Raw genomic sequence first — 23,084 nt, 5'->3', positions numbered from 1 at the left:
AAAGGAATAACCGCCATTAGAGGAATAAATTACATTGTAACATATATTATAATAGAAAACAGTTATTTTAAATTGTAATAATATTTCATAATAATACTGTTTTACTGTATTTTCGATTAAATAAAAGCAGTCTGTGCAAGCATAAGAGATTTAAACATTTAATGATCTTATAATTAATAATCTTTATGACATTAAATCATAATAATGATTAAAAATTGAAGCTTTAGAATGGCTATCAAAAAAATTTAAGAATTTGATGGCAATAAATACAATTCAAAAGTAATTTAAGCAGCAGTTTATGGAATACTCTAGCTTAATTTTGTTAATATTACTTATTACTATAACAAAAAAAAAAAAATTATTGGATGTTCTTATTTAGAATAGGAATATGCCTCCATGCACTGTTTGTATATTTATCATATAAGGAAGAATGGATCTTGATCCGTTTACACAGAATCAGAGTTTAGTCTCATTTCCTAAGGCAGCACATTTTGCAGGATGAATCAGTTTCTCAGTGTGAGAGAGTGTGATACACAGCAGGCTGTTTTCACATGATGGCATCTCCTCCTGTCTGCTCTGACATCTGAGGGACCGTGTGACACCCGTCACCCGTAGCCCTCGGTGACAGGACCTGCATCTCCTCCACAAACACTTCATCTGCAGTCAGTGCGGGATCAGGTTAACATCACTGAAATACTACTATAGCTTTTATTAATCGTATAAATTACAATTATGATTTTTTTTTTTTATAAAAAATTATAGAAATTGCGTTGTGTTTTTGTCCTTTGTATTAGTTTTTTTTTGTGTGCCATTTTGTTGTTTTTACATGTCTTTATAGTTTTTAATAAATGTTATTTTAGTTAAGTTTAAATAAATGAAAATGAGAATTGGAAACTAGTTGAAATAAAAAGGAATGGTGTTTTTTTTTTTTTTTTTAAGTCCTGGAAGCAACAAGCTTAGCAAATTCCCTCTGTAATGGACCAAAAAAAAAAAAAAAAGAAAAAAAAAAGGACGCAGATACATTACTCTCGCCTGCTGACCTTTACCACTGTCAGAACTTCTGTGAAATTGGCCTTTGTGGTATTTCTCCTCCAGTGCTAAAATGAAACCACTGGCTCATAATCGTGCTTGTGTGTGGTGACTGTGTGAAGGTAGAAAGACTGAGTATAGCCTTATGCATCTGTTTTTTGTAAAGGTGAGCTTAAGCCATTACAGACTGCAATGTGTTCTGTGCAGGACTGTTTGTGTGTGTGTGTGTGTGTGTGTGTGAGAGAGAGAGAGAGCTGTTGTGGCATTGTGCTGTAATCTCTGCTTTCTGCAGCAGTGAAGGTATGTCTCATCTGCTGTGAACAGATGATCCATGACTGCAAGATCACAACACAGTGTTGCACACACAAATACACATATTTACCAAGCTTTCGACTTCTATTATTGTTAATTTAAGCTAATATGTAAGTGCTTTTTTCTTACAGAGGTTAGGTTTTGAAAGTCTAATTATAATTAGCTTTATATATATATATATATATATATATATATATATATATATATATATATATATATATATATATATATATATATATTTTTTTTTTTTTTATAATACTTTTGTGTTATATTATCAAGTCAAGTCAAGTCTGCTTTATTGTCAATTCTTCCACATGTACAGTACATACATACAGAGAATCGAAATTATGTTACTCTCAGACCCCGGTGAATACAGTAGAGCCAAAAAATCTAGATCAAATATAAAATGTAGATACAACTACACAATAAAGGAATGTAAAAAAAAAAGACATAATAAAATTAAAAAGTAAAGTTAAATGAAGCAGTGCAAGACACATGGCAGGTGTGCAAACTAGTGAAGTGAACAAACAGTGGAGATAAAACGATTTTAGTGTAAAAAAAAAAAAAAAAAAGCTTATTCAATCTGATTAAAGTGACAAAGGGCTCAAGAGCAGTTATTTTATTTATTTGACTGATGAGCAGTGTTTGGAATAACGGTGTTTAAAAGAACGGCTTTAGGTAACGACGTTATTTTTTCAGTAACGGGTAATCTAACTAATTTCTTTTCCCGTCGTTACAATGCCGTTAACATTACTGATCGTTAAATGCGGTGTGTTACTATGCTTTGATTTAATAAACTATGTAATCCGAATGCACCCCTGGCTCACACAGCGAGTGAGCAGGTGGGTTAATAACGAGATAAGCGATTATGATTGGCTAAGGCAGAGTCATGTGTTTCATGGTAGCCAATCAGAGCCAGTGTTTTTACACACATGCCAGCAAACGAGCCAGCGGCACCAAACCATAGAGCGCCAAACATACGTAACAGCTAAGATTCGCAACAGCAGCAGAAATGGCGAGTCGGGAGCAATCCGATGAAAAGTTGGCATTTTCAACGTGGAGATATAAGCACTACTTCAAATTCATTGTGGTCAAAGGCAAGAAGGTGCATGTAATGTGTACACGTAATGTGTGACAAACCCATTTACAAACGTACCAAAAACGCTTTTCTTACAAAGATAATATTTGAAGTGCAGGATAAAACTACTGCTGTCTGTTGACGTGCAATAAATATCGAAATTTATGTACGAACACCTGTCTGTTCTACTCATTTCAACTGACTTGTGAAAACTGAAAAAAAAAAAAAAATAATTTGATATATAGCATTTTTTTTTTACAGTAACGCAAATAGTTACTTACCCTGGTAACGAGATGCTTTTATTATAGAGTAATTCAGTTACTAACTCAGTTACTTTTTGGAACAAGCAGTGAGTAACTATAACTAATTACTAAGTACTAAGTAACATTCCCAACAGTGCTGATGAGGTAGTAGAGTGCCATCAGTTCCGTGCTGAATGAGGTAGTGAGCAGACCAATGCTGCACAAAGTGACTGGTGCATGACATTGTATGTTATAATAACATAAAATCTGTGTTATGCCCTCTGTTATAAAAATGTTGAGTGTATGTGCCAAACAATCAACAGAATCTTAGAGTTAGACATCACCATCTGTGCCCTCTTGGTCTACGCCTCCTAAATACTGACATATCCATCCCAAAAGGGTGTGTGCATGTGTGTGTGTAAATATACACACACTATAAATACAGAGCCACTGTCAGTGATGTGTTATCAATGATGGGAATCAAACCTTCTGTGGAATAAATCACATCCACAGCAGGGTGCGAGTGGAAAAAAGGAATATCCATATATATATATATATATATATATATATATATATATATATATATATATATATATATATATATATATATATTCAGACATGCCAGTAGATGAGATCCAATCCAAATTATATATCTTAGTTGTGCTACATAGACACACTGAATGAGTTTCTAACTGAACATGTTATTTCATGTGGTAAGGAAATCATTACCTCGCCAACAGTGTCTACTGAAGTTAATGCACATCTACGGTGTGCTAGAAGTAAAACAGCCAGTCCTTGTAATTAAACTCTGCATATCGCTATGCATACAGTTTATGGTGTATAAACACATACAAATCCATGGTGTATACTATACTGTATCAATAACCGCAAACTCAAAACAGACGCCAAGCGTATTTCCTGCTATCCCCTGATGCAGAATGCTGAGATATATTTTACAACTCCCTACATTCTTGTTTAACTATATACTAGATCACAGAAAGCCAATACGATCGCTGAGAAATTGCCCTGCATCTTTGAGGCTTAGAGTAAGAATAAAACTTCAGGTGGGTTGGCAATATGCACTTGTAGATTTATTGGCCTACCCCATCTTCACAGGAGGCTTATTTATGACCCCATGGACTCGCGTTTAATACAGTTTTCCTTCTCGTGCTGTGAAAGGGACATTTGTATTATGAAGACATGGCTTAAAGCATTTTTAATACTGCAGACTGATGCCAGAACAGACTTCATAAAATAAACAAGGAGGAGGAATTAGACTGTACAGAAGCGGCGTGACTTAACACAGGCATTCTCAATTAGAGAGAAAGATTGGAGTGAAAAAAGTCAGGGAGCAAACTTGCAATATTTCAAATGTTAAATCGTGTTCTCAGTGTACAACTCGTTAAAAACCTCACGTAGTGTGTAATAAAATATTTAGCTGAACTACGTTTTCATGAATAAATATTCTGCACAATGAAGCTGAATTTAGCATGTCTGAAGTTTGATTGTGTTTAACAACATATCTTGAAAGCATAATATATTAAACAGTATTTACAGCATAATGCATTATAATGTCCAATGCAATCTTAAAAAAACACATATTTTTCATAATTATGTTATTTTTATAAATGTTATCTTTATATAAATATTAAAATAGTTATAAAAATGTATTATAATTTTTTATTACACTTTCATTACATTTTAAATTGAAAAATTATACTCCTATAATTAATAAATACTATTAATAATACTATAATATTAAAACGTATACCAAAATCTAGAAAATATTTTGAGCCTAAATGTTATTATAGTATTAAAGAATTAAGTCATTGCAGGTATTTAAAACAAAGCCTAATATAAAATAATTAGTTTTTATACATAGGAGATTTTCCAGAATATAAGTTAAAATGTAAAATCAATGATTTATTCACTGTATTTTACATGATTGATAAATATGGCATATATATATTGAAAACTGCGTATCTAGCATATCTACCCAATAGATAGACTCAAAATAAACTTAATTTTCTGCAAAGGTGCTTTGCAACAAATTTTATTGTGAAAAGCGCTATACAAGTAAACTTGAACTGAATTGAATTATATTACCGTCACAAATTCACCAAATACATTCATCATGAGCCAAGACCACAGTGTGGGGCTCTGGAAATTTCGAATTATGCATGACGAGAGAATTGTGATTCATAATCATCATGTTCTGAGAGAGCTTTAAATCAATCCACAACATTATCTCTCACTCACAGACCTATCAATGATCCACTTACAGCTCCTTAGATTACAGCCAGAGACACTGAAGAACACCAGCTCCGATGAGCAGGACTGGAACATGAATCAGCCGTTTTAAAATAACAAAAATGTAATACTTCATTCTTCTTCATTCTGCCCACGATGAAGTCTGAGGAAGCTCAGGACATGCAGAGAGAGTAATGAGTCTGATAAATATATAATACCCACGAGGAGCTCTAAGAAACATGGGCAGCTCTCGTGAACATCTCTGATGGTGATTTGTGATGGCACTTTCAGCTCGGCCTGAAGTCAAATCGTTTAACCTCCAATGAGAGCTGACCTCACAATTTCTTGCTTGATATCCCTACATATACATTTATAATGTATGTGCATTTGAATATTCTTAAGTGAGATGTTTCGTGTCTAATCTGACCATGAAATCGTTTCTCAAGACACCATGTTGACCCAACGGCAGTCTCATCATGGCACTATGTTGTGTCACACTAGTTTACAATTTTCAGCTCTTATCTGTGAAAAGAGAAGCAGTGGATGAAGAGCTGGAGCTTGAACATTTCATACAATATCTTACTTCTTATGTACTTCAAATGTCATCACTTCACCCTGAGGGTGAGAGCTCATACGGGGCCAACAGGGGTCTTGGGACATCCCTATCTCTCTGTACGTAAATTGCTGTCCAGAGGCTTCGGAATCAAAATGCAATGTGATGAAGATATTGGAGATTCAAGACCAGAAAATAAACTGGTGTGAGAGTGAGGATGTGTTGACTTGCACAGGACAGATTTCATTATCTGAATAACACTGATGTTTTTAAACCATTTGATTTTTATTATCAATAATCAAATGTTTTTGCCTTTGGATGAATATCAAAGAAAAAATTATGTCATATTTCATCAAAAATTATTTTTACAACTATAAAAAACTAAAATTTGTATATTTTTTGTCTAAACAAAATAAAGCCAATTTTAGTCTATTATTAGAGCATTCTTATAAAATATATAATATACGTATAATGTAACAATGTATAATAACATAATAAAAAAAATTATATTGTGATTATTTTAACAGATTATTTCCCAGACACAATGCTTTAATAGCATTGCAAAAAATAATAATGTAATTCAGTAGCATATACAACGCGATATACTGTATATAACTGTTGTCTATTTTTTCTTTTCATTTGCATAAATGTAATAAAATGATAGTTCATAAAACAATAATTTATATTCTCCAAATATAAATATTTTATTAAATAAATTACCTTTTTATATTACTTTAATGCAAATTAAATATAATAATTATAATAATACATTTTATTGTCATTACTATAATACAATAATTGGAATCATACATATATATATATACACACACACAAGCCAAACTGAAGTATTGTGGTGAAGAGCTCCTCTGTAAGTGAGTAATGCATGACTGAGGTCTGGGGACATTGCAGTGGTACATGTGACATTACTGGATGCCTCTGGAAAAGGCAGCTCATATCTAATAAATGCTGTTGTACTTCACGTAGGGGATTTGTGCCCAGAGCTAGAGGAAGCATAGACGCTCTCAAAGTGATTCACTAGATGTGTCCTCCAAAAGCTTGTGAGGTCAAATACAAACATCATCTTTGTATTTCTACACATAAGAACAAGAAAAATCCTTTTTATGTTGCTTATTTTCACTTTAGCTATTTTCCAGCACGTCCAGAATCCAGAGCGCATGTGACTGATGGCTCCGGATGAGAGTGGCAGCATCACCTGACAGCGAGAGTAAAGGCTGGTTTTTTAAATCGCTGATGCTGCAACTGGACCGCAAGGCCAAATTTTCTGATGGGATCCTGAACTTTGTTTGAACTAGAGAAATGAAAGAGGACAGCTTATGACATCCTTCTACACAACAGATCCTGTCAGTGATTCACGTGCTAGAAAAGTTACAGACGACGCCAGCAGATGCTTTATTCACTTAAAGTGAGAGTGAGAGTGGAGAGAGACAGCGCAGGACTGATTTAATCGGGATGAGAGTCTTGGGGACTGAACTGGATAGGACAATAGCACGGACCAAAGAGGACACTAGTCTATCTTATCAGCACTCTGGCAGCTCTGATGAGCAGATTTCATTGGAATGAAGAGGGCTCTGATCAGATAAACTTTATCTACGCCAGACAGCAAGAGAGAAAGTGTGCATGTCTGTTTGTCTGTGCGAGTCTTTAAGACTGTGTAAAGCAGGATTTATTTTTTCGTCTGGCTCTGCTTCGCAAGCCTCCACTGACTGCGCGCGCACCTTCCCAAATGGATGAGTATTTTATACTTTTTTTTTAAAACCCATCTTATAAAGAGTGGTGTGATTAGTCAGCATTCCTTTTCTGGGTCAACTCAACTAATCAGTGTCAACACCCCATCAATAATGCAAGAGAGAAAGCAGCAACTAATTTACACGTGTGAGGACAAAACAGCAGATCTTAGATCTTTCATCAGCAACAGAGGATTGATGGTTTGTAGATCCTTTCATACACATTGCAGCTATCAGTCATGCACAAAACAGTCTGCAATGGAGGCCTCAGAGCAATAAGCTGAAATGACAGGCATACAGATAAATGCCAACAGTCCAGCAGCAGCAGCACATCAATAAAGAGCATCTCAATACTACGGTTGTCCCCGAGAGGGTGGTTATCAAACACAATCTCTGCATTATCTGGACACATAGGTCACAGGTTAAATATGTTAGAAAATAAAGATCAAACCACATAGCAAGATGCTAGAGCTTTTCTCTGAGCCATTTGTTCAATTACATGTAGTCTCAAAGCAATCTATTAAATCCTTTTTGTTGAAAAAGTGTGATAGTTTTGGCTTAGGGTCACCACTTCTTTTGATATTTTGTAATCTAATGCGATGATATTCAGACATTTTAGTGTCACCTTATAAGTGTGGAGCAACTATATTTCAGAGTAGCCCATTTTTGCATGAGAATGCATTAAAGTCCAGCTTTTTTTCTTTTCTTTTTTTTTCTTAGAAAGCTGATATCTGAAACATAAGCAGTGTTAAGCTTACATAAGCGGCTAATTGATTTTGATTCTTCTAAAAGTATGCCTGAAAAACAGTCTAACAGAACAAGACTATCAAGATAAGTCATTTAGGAGCTTGGAACCTGCTCGGCATTAATATTCACAGCACAGGGTGAGATGGTCTGTATTGGCTGATTTTGGCAAAGACAGGTGACTATAGGATCTGAACTCAGAAAGCTGGGGGCAATAATTTATTATGGGACGTTATACCGAAACATGTCTATTTCAGTCTGCAAAAACACAAGAATTTGAAAGGAAGGAACTTAAATGAGGCTTTTGAGAAGGATTCTGAGTAAATTCAGTTCACTGGTTAAAAAACAAAAACACTAAAAATAATAATAATAATTGCATCACATTAATTGTACTGCTTTATAGTGTATGTGGGGTGGGAAAATTTAGCAACTTATTAAAAATTAAATTAAATAAATTTTATACTTAAATAAAACACATAATAAAAATACATACAACAAACCAAGATCTACAAACTTATTAACATTTAAATTAAAAGCATGAATAAGTAAAAAAAAGTTAACTGTAAACAAATAAAGATCTAACAACTTGTTATAATTCTATAATATAACAATAAAGTGTACAGATCCACTTAGACATTAAGTTAAAAAATGTGATACTTTGATAGCATAATATCCAATGCAATGCATTTATTTGCCAAAATACACAGCCTGTGAATGAAGAGTGGGCCAGCTGTGCAGTGTTGAATCTTACTGAGGTGTACTGACACAGCACTGATGCAGCACACGTGTGCCCAGTCCTGCTTTCTGACCCCAGACGCTGGACAGGACATACCAGCTGCCCACATCAGACCCTCCACGACCCCTCTCACAATGGGCTGAAAAGACAGGCCACATACCAGAGCAGAACCCCTTAATCCACACCGCGTAATACCAGGAGAAAATACTAAAGAGAAAAAACATCCAAAACCGGTGGAAAGCATGTTAGCTGACTGAGATGAACTCGTGAGGTTATAAGGTTGGATGATTTTAAAACACTGTGCCTCCTCCACACACCAATTCGCAGAAATGCATCATGTCTGCATTCCCTCAGGACGTCTGAGCAGCCTTGCGTTCATAAAGATCTTCCCTTGACTGACAGGTTGAAAAGACGCGAGGATAAATTTGCTCAGACTATGGATCAACAAGATTAGTTGGGAAATGTCTGCTATGTTGAAGTTGAAAGAAGAGGCCTTTGACTTCTGCTCAGAATAACAAAACCTAGTTGATAAACTGCACAAGTTTTAACAGAGGATTTATTTTTAGAAAGGAGTTATTAAATATAGTACTATGCATGATATTTCAACCCTATCCTAAGAGGGTTCGATCAATCAATCAAACACAAAACAAAACAAAAATAAAATAAAGAAATTAATAGAAAATCCTAATAAAAATTCAAGCAAAAAAACAAATACACTTATAATAAAAAAATGTTTAATGAATGAATGAATTAATCATTTATTGTGTAAAAAACACAAAAAACAACAAACAAACAAAAAACAAAAACAAAGAAATACAATTAAATTGAATTAAATTAAATATTAAATATTTAATTTTTATTAATTTAAAAAGAATATTTGCATCCTGTTAATTGCATTGCTTTATACTTCAAGTTAAAAAAGAAATCTAGATACTTATATGAAAAAGGGAAAATAATAATAATAATAATAATAAAATTGTATATATAAAATAAAATAAAACTAATAAATATAATTGCATTATGCTAATTTTATAATTTTTACCAGTTTAGAAAATCGAGATCGAGCAGCTTATTGCAATTAAAAAAAAATGTAAAAAAAATATATACTATCTAAATGTATCTATACATTTGATAGATTTTTTAGTCTATAAATCACATCAGTGCTGTTTTAACACGTACTATTTCAATTATATGGTTACATTTTAGAAATACATTTACAGTTGAAAAACCACATTTCCATCTATTTGTAGCTAACAAAAGCTGAGTTATTATTGGCAGGGAGTTCAAATATGACGTCTTATTGACACAAGCAGACATCAAGTCTGTGGGCAGAGCTGTGGAAGTAAAGAGCTTTGCCGATAATGAAGCTGCTCCGAGACAGACAGCGTTGAGGGTGATGAAGGTCTGCCAGAAGACAATGTTCCTGTGGTTTGGAGAGAGACGCAACATCACGCCTGGCTGTCTGTCTGCACCTATATCTTCCCCTGCACCACATTAGAGGAACAGCGCAGATAGGCAGCGCTTCACACATGCGTTCAACAGAAAGAAAGTCCCAAAAACAACAACAAAATTTGTGGCATGTCAAAAACCAGGATAAAACGGAGCAGGCACTGATCTTCTCCTTGATGATGGATTCTTATCTTGACCCAGTTTGGCGCTCAAGGAGAAAGAACGCAACACTTTTGGATGTGGATGCGCTCACCATGCTGCTCAAATGTGTTTTTCAGTTTTTTGGAGAGGGTTTTAAAGTAGGACACAGATGTTGATACTTTACCAGTGAGTACAGCTGTTTTGTCTTTAGACATACATGTGATGAGATGAAAGAAGACTTGACCCTGACTGCTGGGATGGATATAATGATTGTAGCAGAGCTAAAAGTACATCAGCGCAGCGAAGTACAGTGAAGTGCATGCTGCTCACAAATACTTCATAACCATGACTAGGCTTTTGAGAATCTCATTTCCAGACATATCTGGGTGAATCTCATGATACCGGTCATGAACAAGTCCAATATACAGTATATTTCACATTTTTACCACAAGCATTTAGCTTATTTTAATAAAACAAAATGTATTGATTGATTTTGAATCGTAGTGTATATACCAGTAATTGTAGTGTTTGTACGGTCTTAAAGAAAAAAAACATTGTATATATATATATATATATATATATATATATATATATATATATATATATATATATATATATATATATATATATATATATAGCTCAAATAATGTATAACACTTATCTGTGTGACCAAAATCGACTGAGTATTTTACCACTGTTAATTTGTTTCCCTTATGCAGGTAAAGCTTTCCCACATTTTCATATAATGAAGTCAACAAACATTCACTGAGATCCTGTGCAAGGTGTGCAGGCTCCACAAACTTTTATAACATTATAAAAAGTTTAATAAGCTTCAGTAATGGCCCCAGCAGCATGATGACTGGCACTGTTAAACTTTACAGTGAGGGAAAATCCATTAGGGAAAATAGTTGTGAAAGGATTTCACCACCCATGGTGTATAAGCCTTTCATACCTGAAATATAATGAGAGCATTTCACGCTCAGCTCTTACTGTATGTCAGATGAGACGCACTCCATATTCAACACAACCATACTACTGCATGTGAATATGGGATAGATGACTTCATCAGCTCTCTGCTAGGAAAAGCAACAGCAGAACACACTGGTGTCTGTGTTTGCAGAGACGCCAGTCAACCTGAAGAACACTACATCCATTATATCCACTTATGGATTACATATTTTTATGTGAATATCTGAAAATCTGTACTAGTCAGTACCTAAATATATGATTTTAATATTTATGTTTTTTTAAAAAATATATATTACATTTATTAATTTATACAAATTATATATTTTAAATAAAATATTTAAGTAAACAATGATTTCATATATATATATATATATATATATATATATATATATATATATATATATATATATATATATATATAATTTTAATATTTAGATATTTATATAAATTAATAAATTAAATTAATTTATGTATTTATACACATTATATATTTTAAATCAAATAAAGATATATAATTTTAAAATATTTATAATTTTAAACAATATTTAACTATATACTTCTTTGCCTTGGCTGAGTGAATCTGTGAATCTTCTCTGTACAGTTAAGACGACAAGAATGAAATGAAGAACACAAAATCCTTCATTATACAGCAACACTGCTTTCTCAGCAGAAACCTAAAGCCTGCACAGAAAAGGGCCATTTGATGTTATTTGCATCCAAAACAAAAGCAAGGTAGTTTTGTCTAATCCGGAAAGGGGATCAGGGGATGGCAGGAGATGTGGCAGGTAATGGGGGAGGGAAATCTGATGGGATAGGTTAGGAACGATGCGCGCTTCTTCTCTGAAGATTAAAGGCCAGATTGGTTCGTTGAGTCTGGCACGCTCCTGGATACAGTTAGGCAGGAATATTGCATCACCTTTCAGTGTGACCTTCATGGAGTGTCACGGCACAAAGACTTGAAGGCTTGGGATGATTGTAAGTGTGTGTTCATTTGTGTTCACCTTTGGTTCCAAAATGTATCGATATTTCCCAAGAGGCTGTTTGAGTCGGATTCTTCTGTAAGCTTTTCCAGAGTGCAAACACAGACACCAGAGCAGAGAAGACAAGATCCCACAGCCAATTATACAGCGCCAAAACAAATAATAATATCTTACCTTATGCAACTGACAATACATAAAACAATGGTCATTTGGCTGACATCAAATGGACAGTTTTGCACTTGCAGAACTCCACTTTGATAGACGCGTTTAATAAAGGAGTCTAGTCAGATTGTAATCGTGATGATCTGACTGAAGAGATGCCTGTCCGTCACACGCCCTGAACATTAATTTCCCTCCTGTCTGTGAAGACACGTGGAAGAACAATAGCTATCTTTTCCCATTCAACCTTTTCTGGAAAGGGCAACGAATCCAAGCAGTAAATAACCTCATAATGTGGCTTTCTGATCCACAGTGCATCTCCTTGTGGGAAAACAACAGCTGGACCTATGTACAGTATTGTTCAAAATAATAGCAGTACAATGTGACTAACCAGAATAATCAAGGTTTTTAGTATATTTTTTATTGCTACGTGGCAAACAAGTTACCAGTAGGTTCAGTAGATTCTCAGAAAACAAACAAGACCCAGCATTCATGATATGCACGCTCTTAAGGCTGTGCAATTGGGCATTAGTTGAAAGGGGTGTGTTCAAAAAAATAGCAGTGTCTACCTTTGACTGTACAAACTCAAAACTATTTTGTACAAACATTTTTTTTTTTCTGTGATTTAGCAATCCTGTGAATCACTAAACTAATATTTAGTTGTATGACCACAGTTTTTTTAAAACTGCTTGACATCTGTGTGGCATGGAGTCAACCAACTTGTGGCACCTCTCAGCTGTTATTCCACTCCATGATTCTTTAACAACATTCCACAATTCATTCACATTTCTTGGTTTTGTTTCAGAAACAGCATTTTTGATATCACCCCACAAGTTCTCAATTGGATTAAGGTCTGGAGATTGGGCTGGTCACTCCATAACATTAATTTTGTTGGTTTGGAACCAAGACTTTGCCCGTTTACTAGTGTGTTTTGGGTCATTGTCTTGTTGAAACAACCATTTCAAGGGCATGTCCTCTTCAGCATAGGGCAACATGACCTCTTCAAGTATTTTAACATATGCAAACTGATCCATGATCCCTGGTATGCGATAAATAGGCCCAACACCATAGTAGGAGAAACATGCCCATATCATGATGCTTGCACCTCCATGCTTCACTGTCTTCACTGTGTAATGTGGCTTGAATTCAGAGTTTGGGGGTCGTCTCACAAACTGCCTGTGGCCCTTGGACCCAAAAAGAACAATTTTACTCTCATCAGTCCACAAAATGTTCCTCCATTTCTCTTTAGGCCAGTTGATGTGTTCTTTGGCAAATTGTAACCTCTTCTACACATGCCTTTTTTTTAACAGAGGGACTTTGCGGGGGATTCTTGAAAATAGATTAGCTTCACACAGACGTCTTCTAACTGTCACAGTACTTACAGGTAACTCCAGACTGTCTTTGATCATCCTGGAGGTGATCATTGGCTGAGCCTTTGCCATTCTGGTTATTCTTCTATCCATTTTGATGGTTGTCTTCCGTTTTCTTCCACGTCTCTCTGGTTTTGCTCTCCATTTTAAGGCATTGGAGATCATTTTAGCTGAACAGCCTATCATTTTTTGCACCTCTTTATAGGTTTTCCCCTCTCTAATCAACTTTTTAATCAAAGTACGCTGTTCTTCTGAACAATGTCTTGAACGACCCATTTTCCTCAGCTTTCAAATGCATGTTCAACAAGTGTTGGCTTCATCCTTAAACAGGGGCCACCTGATTCACACCTGTTTCTTCACAAAATTGATGACCTCAGTGATTGAATGCCACACTGCTATTTTTTTGAACACATCCCTTTCAACTAATTCAACTAATTGCCCAATTGCACAGCCTTAAGAGCGTGCATATCATGAATGCTGGGTCTCATTTGTTTTCTGAGAATCTACTGAACCTACTGGTAACTTGTTTGCCACGTAGCAATAAAAAAATATACGAAAAACCTTGATTATTCTGGTTAGTCACATTGTACTGCTATTATTTTGAACAATACTGTACCTTAAAACAGCATTATCAGAGGTGTCAACCACACTGATGATCAGATACATGGAATATGTGGAAATGTAACTGTGATAACATTATTTAAATTGCTTAATAACTGATGACAGATGAGATCCAGAAGATTGGAGAAGATAGGACACAAAATAGTCTATTACTTCTACATTATGATGATTTTCGATGTAAAAATAACATTAAGTGAACCTCAGAGAAAAGTATAAAATAATAAAAAAGGCAGTTCAGGATCCCTTTAAATGTTACAACTTCACTGTCATAAACTCTAAGAGGACTGCTAAACAATTATTTTAAAGGCTTTACAGCATTTTAACAAAATAAATCATTTAAGTACTTTTATAAAAGTATAAGCTTTAAATTTATAAAAAATGATTTGTCCCATTCATTTTTATGCCTCCATCTAAATAAATAAATGAACAGAAAATATCTAGCCTGATAAACATTACACAAGTTCTACCACAAGAATTCATTTAAGTGCTTTTATAAAACGATATGCTACAAATTCAAAAATTTGTCCCATTCACTTCCATCTTCGTAAAAAGAAAATTCAGAAAAGTAAGGACGATCCAAAATTACTGTATTTTTACATTTATTTTAGTGATGTCAAATGATTAATCGAGATTAATCACATCCAAAATAAAAGTTTTTGATTACATAATATGTGTGTGTATATTTATAAAGTATGTATGGATACAAACACATGCATGTATAAACGTAAATGCGTAAATTGGTCTAAAAATCTGGCAACGTGAGACTATAGTGTGTCTGTCATGTACTGATACGGCTATCATCAATGTTTCCAGGCCAAATGAGTTGGCGGAATAGTGTTACATACTTGGCCTTGTACTGCACCAATGAGTTCATTCATTTGAAGTCCTCCACTGAACAGAGAAACTCTGAACAAAGCCTTTCATTGTGAGAACCACACACCGAGGATGAAGGTGAAGGAAATCAGTAGGAATCAGCTCATAACCATACTGCTGGACTGGAAATAAATAATGCTTTACTGGCTGAGGTTGATATCACTACAGATGATGACAAGCCTCAGACGGACTAAAACACCATTAAATGATTTGATTTGTTTAAATTGTATTTCTTATTGATATGAAATACAACTGGCTCAAATGGCTTCTACTTAAGGTTAATAATTAGAAAAAATTTTGCAACTCACCCTGCAGCATTTGACCTATGAATATAAATTACAGGCTTTTGCTCAATTCAGAAATAAGTTGAATTTTTTTTTTTTTTTTACATTTACTGAATCTGAATCGATAGATAGATAGATAGATAGATAAGCCACATGCTGCTTTATTTTGCACACAATTTATTGTCTTGGATGGTTGTATATAACGCATTACAACAGGAAAAATAAACAAATGTTCCACCATCACATTTAAAACTACACATGCAGAAAGGTTAAATGGGGCTAATGATAAAGCCCAATGATCCATCTATGAAATTCCTTGTTCATGTGTGTGTAAAATGTAGCCTTTAGTCAATAAATCAAAAGCGCATCTTTGATGGTAGATACACCAATCAAAATTCATTAAGCACCACTCAGCAATCGATATGTTTCTCTCTTAAAACTGAGGCAGCTATTTGGATGACAGTGGGGAAGAGGTGCAGGGTAAATGCTCTGAGAGAGGGGGCAGTTAACCTGGTCAGCGACGGCTGGAGTGCTGGGGATCGATTAATGCTTTCCAGTGCCGGCTAGACACACAAACAACTGCAAGGCCATGGCGTGTGAGTTACGAGCTCAGGGTCAGTTTCTGAGTGCAGCAGACACACACAGTCTGGAGGCTGCTGCTCAGAATGGATCGCTATAATAATGAAAAACAGCATCCAACTCGGACTCCTGCAGTGCATGATGCTTAAATGACTGGATAAACAATACTCGACTCTAATTCACCGTGAAGTGCAATAATATTACACTGTGAGAAGTGAAAGACTGAGAGCATTGGAAAAGAAGTGCAAATGAAATGAAATAATTAAAAATGTGTTTTGCTGTATTCAAAAGACTGCAAAAGGCCTTGTGTCTCATAACCGATCATTAGCTTCAGTCCTCTGCAGTGAATGGGTGCCGTCAAAATGAGAGTTCAAACAGCTGATGACAACATCACAATAATCCACAAGTAATCCACACCACTCCAGTCCATCAATTCATTTCTTGTGAAGTGAAAAGCTGCATGTGTTTAAGGAAAAAAAAATCCATCAAGATGTTTTTAACTTCAGACCTTTGCTTCTGGCCGAATACGAGTTGGATTGGCAAGCAAGTGATGTAATGCTAAATTCCTCCAATGAAAAAACATTGCATCTTTGATGGTCTGAGGATGAGAAAATATTCAGCACATTTTCATTTCTGGGTGAACTGTTCTGTTTATGGGAGTTGTAGGGGTTTTCGTTTTTGAAAATTCACACTTTCTGCTATTTTAGCTGAACTATTGTTCGAAATGTTCCGTTTCTGAGATTTAAACAGTGTTGACAGCTCGGTAACATGGTTTAGTCCCATCAGAGACTCTGAAGTGATATGTTTTCATCATTTCATTGAATCAGAGAAGCAAATCAACATGCCTCACCAGTACAGTCTCTATGCAGGTAACACCCTTGCTAATGAAATACTGATGCCCTGAGATTGATTGTCTGACTATTTTGATCAGTACAGAAATAATAACAACAATAATATTAATAAAAACTGAGGAACACACACACATACAAATTTAACTATTAAATTCTCATCATATCTATAAAACCAAAAAAATCTAAAGCATGGAGATAACATTCAGTCCCAGATGCCATTCAATCCATCAAATAAAATGCATAAATATAAATAAGTCTGTGTGCTTAGAATATCTACTAGAACATGAGTCAGATTCAGTTTTATTAGTACTCTCTGCTCAATTTCATTGCAATCACCCCTATCTTTCGAAAGCATCTTCACTTATTTTATTGAGCCTTGCGAGATGCAAAGCTGACTCCGCTTGTCCTGCATTACCTGAACAAATGGCACAGGTTTATTGCCAAGGACCAGTTCTAAAGCAATCACCATCCGGTACCGATAAACCCTGACATTAGGCAGCTGATCACATGCAGCCTCTGGCTAGCTGGAGTAGATGCTGCTGACAGGAGAGTAGAGCTCCTACATTAGCCGGAGCAGACGTACTCGAAATGGCACTCTGTAAAATAAGCAAGAACATTTGGATGGCTGTTTCCTGTGTGGCAGCCCCAGTATGATTTATTAGCAGGGTGTTGGCATGTCTTGATATGCTCGCCTGCGCATCTCCCTGCATGTCAAATTAGTCGACCTGTACTGTATATTCTGATCATAATCATTTTACTTTCTTTTTTCTACTTTCTTATCAGTTTATATCAATGGTAAAAAAACAATAATAATAATAATAAAACTAAAGTAATATTAAATAATAAAAAACACCAATACTAAATGAAATCAAACAAAAATATAAACTAATGAAATTATTAATTAACTCATATTAATATGAAGTTACTCTTTAAAATGTATATTAAATATAAAAACAAATACTATGACAGATTTATGAATTAGCACAATTTTTTGGAGTTGTCATGCTTTAATACTATATTTTGCCGATAAATATTTATATTTAAATATTGAATTTGAACTTCTTTGAACAACTGTTAACTTGCTTGCATGTCTTGAGATTTAATTGTGCAAAAAGGCTAAATTTAAATAATTAACTTTTAAATTATTTAATTAAAATGTATTTAATTGCTTAAAAAATAAACTTAATTTAATATTGCATAAGGTTGCAGATGTTAAGCATGTTAAACTGACAAAATAGCCTCTTTATCTTAATAAATAGCTGCATAAAAAGGTCTAAATGGAGAGATAATGAACTGGTCTACTATACATTAAGATATAAATGAAGAGATCTAAGTAAATTACAACTTTTATAACAGCATAATGAAAATAGCATGTACGATGCTTATACAGCATTTTAATGGAAAGTCTAAGATTTAATCAAGGTGGACTCCAACAACCTCATTCGTGATCTAAAATAAAGTTTAGCATGAATACAGAATAGAAGAATTAACATCTACTTTAACATTAATGGAATGCTGAAAACAGAAATCTATTCCAATCTCATGTGAAATGATTACTGGACTTGGGTCAGTTTTGAGCGCAGAGATGGTGCGATCTGAAAAAAGCTCCTTTGAGCAACTCAAGGTAAAAACTTCATTTCCTCTGGACTCAGATTCAGAGGGGGCGAAACTGGCGACTTCCTGTCATTTTAGCCCCCTTTAGACAGAAAGCGGCTTTGATCCCGAACCATGGGCGTTCCAGCACGACTTCATTAAATGGCACACGTCTAACCAGCGGCTCTCCCCCTCTCAGATTTCCCTCTGAACTTAAATCAAAAGCCTCGCTAGGCTTCCAAGTGCCAAGTGTGGAGCTATGATAGAAATCAAACTGAGCTTTCCCTCACACTCACCTCTTTTGAAGCCTGTCATCCCATTTTTAAAGACTTTTTCAGTATATGTATTATGCATATACAATACGTATGTATTCACAATGAAGGGCTCTTTTTTTTCTTTTCATTTTTCTTTGGGAATACATGATCTGCTTTGGAATTCAAATTTAGATTAAGATTTTAAATGTTATTTTGATATATACTCTTGAATGCCTTCACAGAAACAGCTTTGTGAGTTTACCGTAACTAGAGCATGAGCAATTGTTGTAGATAAATGTTTTTAAACCAAGAACAACAATAGAATTTATCATTTTGACAACAAGGAACAGTTATTTTTAGGAAAAGAAAAATTCAGAAATTATAGTTGCTTGCCATATCAGGGAACAATTACAGTCCTTATTTTGATAAACAAAACTGGATGGATGGATGGATGGATGGAATAAAGGCAGAGAACAGCATCTGTATGCGACCAAAAGTGCAATTAACTGTGCTAAAGTGAGTTTCACCCTAGCAGACCAGGGCTAAACGCAGGAAATATCCTGAAATCACTTTCTGAATGTTGCTTGTCACACGTCAATCATTTCAGGCACCTTGCACAGCTTTAACGGCTCTAACCCACTATTGCTTTTCAAACCAACCAAAGCTAGATGTCACGACATATTTGATACATCTGCCTGATGCTCAAAGAAAAAGACCCAAACATGATGTTAAACACAAGCATTTATTTTGCTTTTCCTAACTAAATGAACCTTTGTTTGACTTTTTAACTATGCAGAGGCTTTTGTTCTGTTTTGTTTTTGCTTCGTGACCACTTGTATTGAGACTAAGAGACTATTAACTTTAGTTATAGATTAATATGTAGCTTTTCTTTACTTTATCTTCCTCTTTCTTCTTCAGACCATGTCAGGGTGTCTCATTGAGCATTGAATAGTAAATGTGCAGAATGAAATATCTGCATCATAATCACTGGAACCAGGTGAGCGAGACTGAGAAACAAGCTCAGCACTGATGGGTAAATCTGCCAAAATCTTGCTATTAGCGATGTGGTAGTAGCATCCAAACTGATGAATACTACATCAAAATTTCTTTGGAAACACATAGTTCTTTAATGTTTGGAATAGGCAATGCAAAAAAGATCAAAAACCTGAAACTCTCTTAACACAGAGGGTGACTGAATAAGCCTATGAAGAAGATCAAACCATGGGTAAAGAGTCGAATCTGGACTGGAAAACTGCGTTATGAATTAAATATCAAAAGAGATGTTCAAGTTAGTCTATTGGATACAACAGAACAGAATTCAGTGTCAGTTATCATGGACACCTTCTGTGGTGGGAGTCCAGACTGAGATCTTCATGAGTGGCATTACTGTTGGAATTAGTTACGCTACTGGCCCAACTTACCCTGAAACGTCAGACACAGTTTATCCCACAGATATCATTTTGGAAAAAAATGCTTCATTTAACAAATCATGGCTGAATAAAAATGTCAAAATCTCTTCTTAATCTGACAGCTACATATATAACACCTAAATAATATTCTACAACAGGAATGAGGTAAGACAGCCTCATATTAACCTAATCTTTATCAATGATTACATATCTCAAACTTAATCAATACAAAAACTGATAAAATGATATTAATAGCAGAATCACAAGTTCATAAAATTCCAATACAAATTACCTGATAGAATTACATTTTCAGCATCCATCACCACATGGTCATGTGACTCTGCACTGGGAGTTTGGCTCATAACCATATGGACATATGTTTATGTTAATGTGGAGAAGCCTTTGCTTGACATTAGAACATCCAGGGAACCAGTTCTGTCTGTCACGTCTTCATCAGCACATGTCAGGAACCTGAATATTAACATATGTGCTGCTCCAAGAACCTTCACCCAAAGGATCTTTCAACAGCTGGACACATTTCTGTGGATTTTTATGTACTGAAATTTACATCGGGTTTTCCCATTGAGTTTTGCTGGTTGATGTCCTCCCACAATGCACTGGGAAATTTATCTCCGCAACATTGTGCCAGCCAACAGGATTATTAAACCATGGCATGTTATTGCACTTCTCATCATTTCTAAAGTCTCCAAAGAGATGCAGCACTGATGGATGTTCAGAGACACAGATCTGTGCAGGAAGGTGTTTAGATAGTGCCTCTATGTGTTATATAATGAATGCATCCTATAATAAATACACATACCCTGATTTATAAACACAATAATCCACAAGTAATCCACACCACTCCAGTCCATCAATTAATGTCATGTGAAACAGAAAGATGTGTGTTTGTGAGAAACAAATGTATCAATAAGATGGTTTAACTTTAAACCATTTTTAACGAGTCCTATTGCTTTCTCAATTTAAAAAGTCATCTTGTCTGAATCAGGAGAGAAATATGCATAGATCAAACACCATTTACGAGCAAAAAAAAAAAGGCCAAAACAATTCTGAACAAATATGTTGGTGGATTCTGATGTGAGAGGACAACAGGGGATGGACTTTTTCACTGGAGGAAGTGTTATTATGGACTCATTTCTTGGCCAAAAGCAATAGTTTAAAGTTAAAATGGGGGACCGGTTTATTACAAACAAGTAGTTTTTCACTTCACAAAACATTAATTGATGGAGTGGAGTCGTGTGGATTACTGTGATGTCTTTATCAACTGTTTGGACTCTCATTCTGACGGCACCCATTCACTGCAGAGGAGCCATTGGTGAGCAAGTGATGAAATACTGAATTCCTCCAAATCTGTTCAGACGAATAAACAAACTCATTAACAGCCTGATGGTGCTAAATGCACTTTTTTCATCTTTGCTAGCCCTTCACCACAGCAGGATAAAGCATCCAGCGTGTCTCTGGGGATCAGGTTAATTGTAACACAATAAGAGAGTGCACCATTGATTATTGGTCAAAATGCTGCATGCAACTTCGTTCAACTTCATTAAAGGATCATTACCAAGCCAGAGTCAAAGCAGGTTATCAATGGCCACACCGACCTTTAGTTTCTACACGTGTGTCACATTTCTGCACTGGAAAACTGCACATCTGAAGCACCACATTGCATTTCAATAAAGCCTTAATAATCAGAGGAAAATGTTGACTGCTTCTCCACTAATAACAGACTTCGATAATGGAGTTTGGTGGATTATGGGATTTAAAGTGCACCGACCCTCATGTGAACATCTACATTTTATCTTAACGTGATGCATAACATATTTTAGTTATATAATGCAAGTTTAAAAAGAAAATGTAGGAATAATAGTCCATTTGTCATTTAACATTTGTTCTTTTATTTGGGTGACACTTATGAGTGACATATGTAATTAATAAAGGAATCTAAGATCATTTAAAAAATAAAGTCATATAATAATATAAGTCAAATATTGTTTCATAATAATCACCCAAATATTGGACAGAAAGTGAAATAGATTAGCAGGATGCTTTCATTTCTATCACAATTTACATACATTATGTCGATAGATTTATATATTAAAGCATCATGTGGCAATGCCTTTTTTGTTGACATTAAATACCTTCCAAGTGAAAAGTACTTAATCTCCTATTATTAATGTCTCTTCCTATTTGGAAATTGATATAATAACTAAATGATGAATCTGGCACGTATAAATAAATGGCAAGTGTACAATACAGCTTCTGTTGTTATATAAATAAAAATGAATGCAAATTTTATATGCTACAGAAAAAAACACTGATAATCAATTTGGATTAACAATAGCTGCTATGTAGATTAATATTTATTTGTAGTTCACACTTTTCAGATGCATTTGATGATCAGGACTTGTTCACTTTTTCCAAAGCTAATATAGGAAGGCTGTAGTAAAATAAATTAAAATGCATCAATATTTAACGACACTCATGTTGTTCCAAATATGTATGATGAAAAATATCAGTTTTTGTCAAGTTTTTTTTGTTGTTGTTGTTTTTTGGATTGTATAGACAAAAACACTGCTCTGCTCTGCTCTAAAATAAAACAATTAAAATTTAAATAAACAAAAATTTGATGATTCAGTAATGGAAACCTTTACAAGACACTCAATTCAATAACACATTGTGAAAGTGGCCAACTACATTGACTGAAATCTAATATCATAAAATGCTGAGCATAAATCTGATGATCATCCAAATGTCATACATGTTTTAGTGTCACTGATTGGCCACACTAAGACTATACTGTTTTCAAAATTAAATTTCAGTTTCTCATGTTACACACTGACTAATTCAG

The 23,084-nt window shown here is 34.7% G+C and overlaps 1 protein-coding gene across 1 annotated transcript in view; it reads right to left on the bottom strand.

Moving 5' to 3' along the window:
* The window catches only part of smyd3 (SET and MYND domain containing 3), a 137,126-nt gene that overhangs the window by 41,665 nt on the left and 72,377 nt on the right, over positions 1 to 23,084 (bottom strand). The window lies entirely within an intron of this gene.

Source organism: Carassius auratus, chromosome 42, assembly GCF_003368295.1.
Source record: "Carassius auratus strain Wakin chromosome 42, ASM336829v1, whole genome shotgun sequence".
NCBI lineage: Eukaryota > Metazoa > Chordata > Actinopteri > Cypriniformes > Cyprinidae > Carassius > Carassius auratus.
This window is presented reverse-complemented; position numbering and strand designations above follow the sequence as displayed.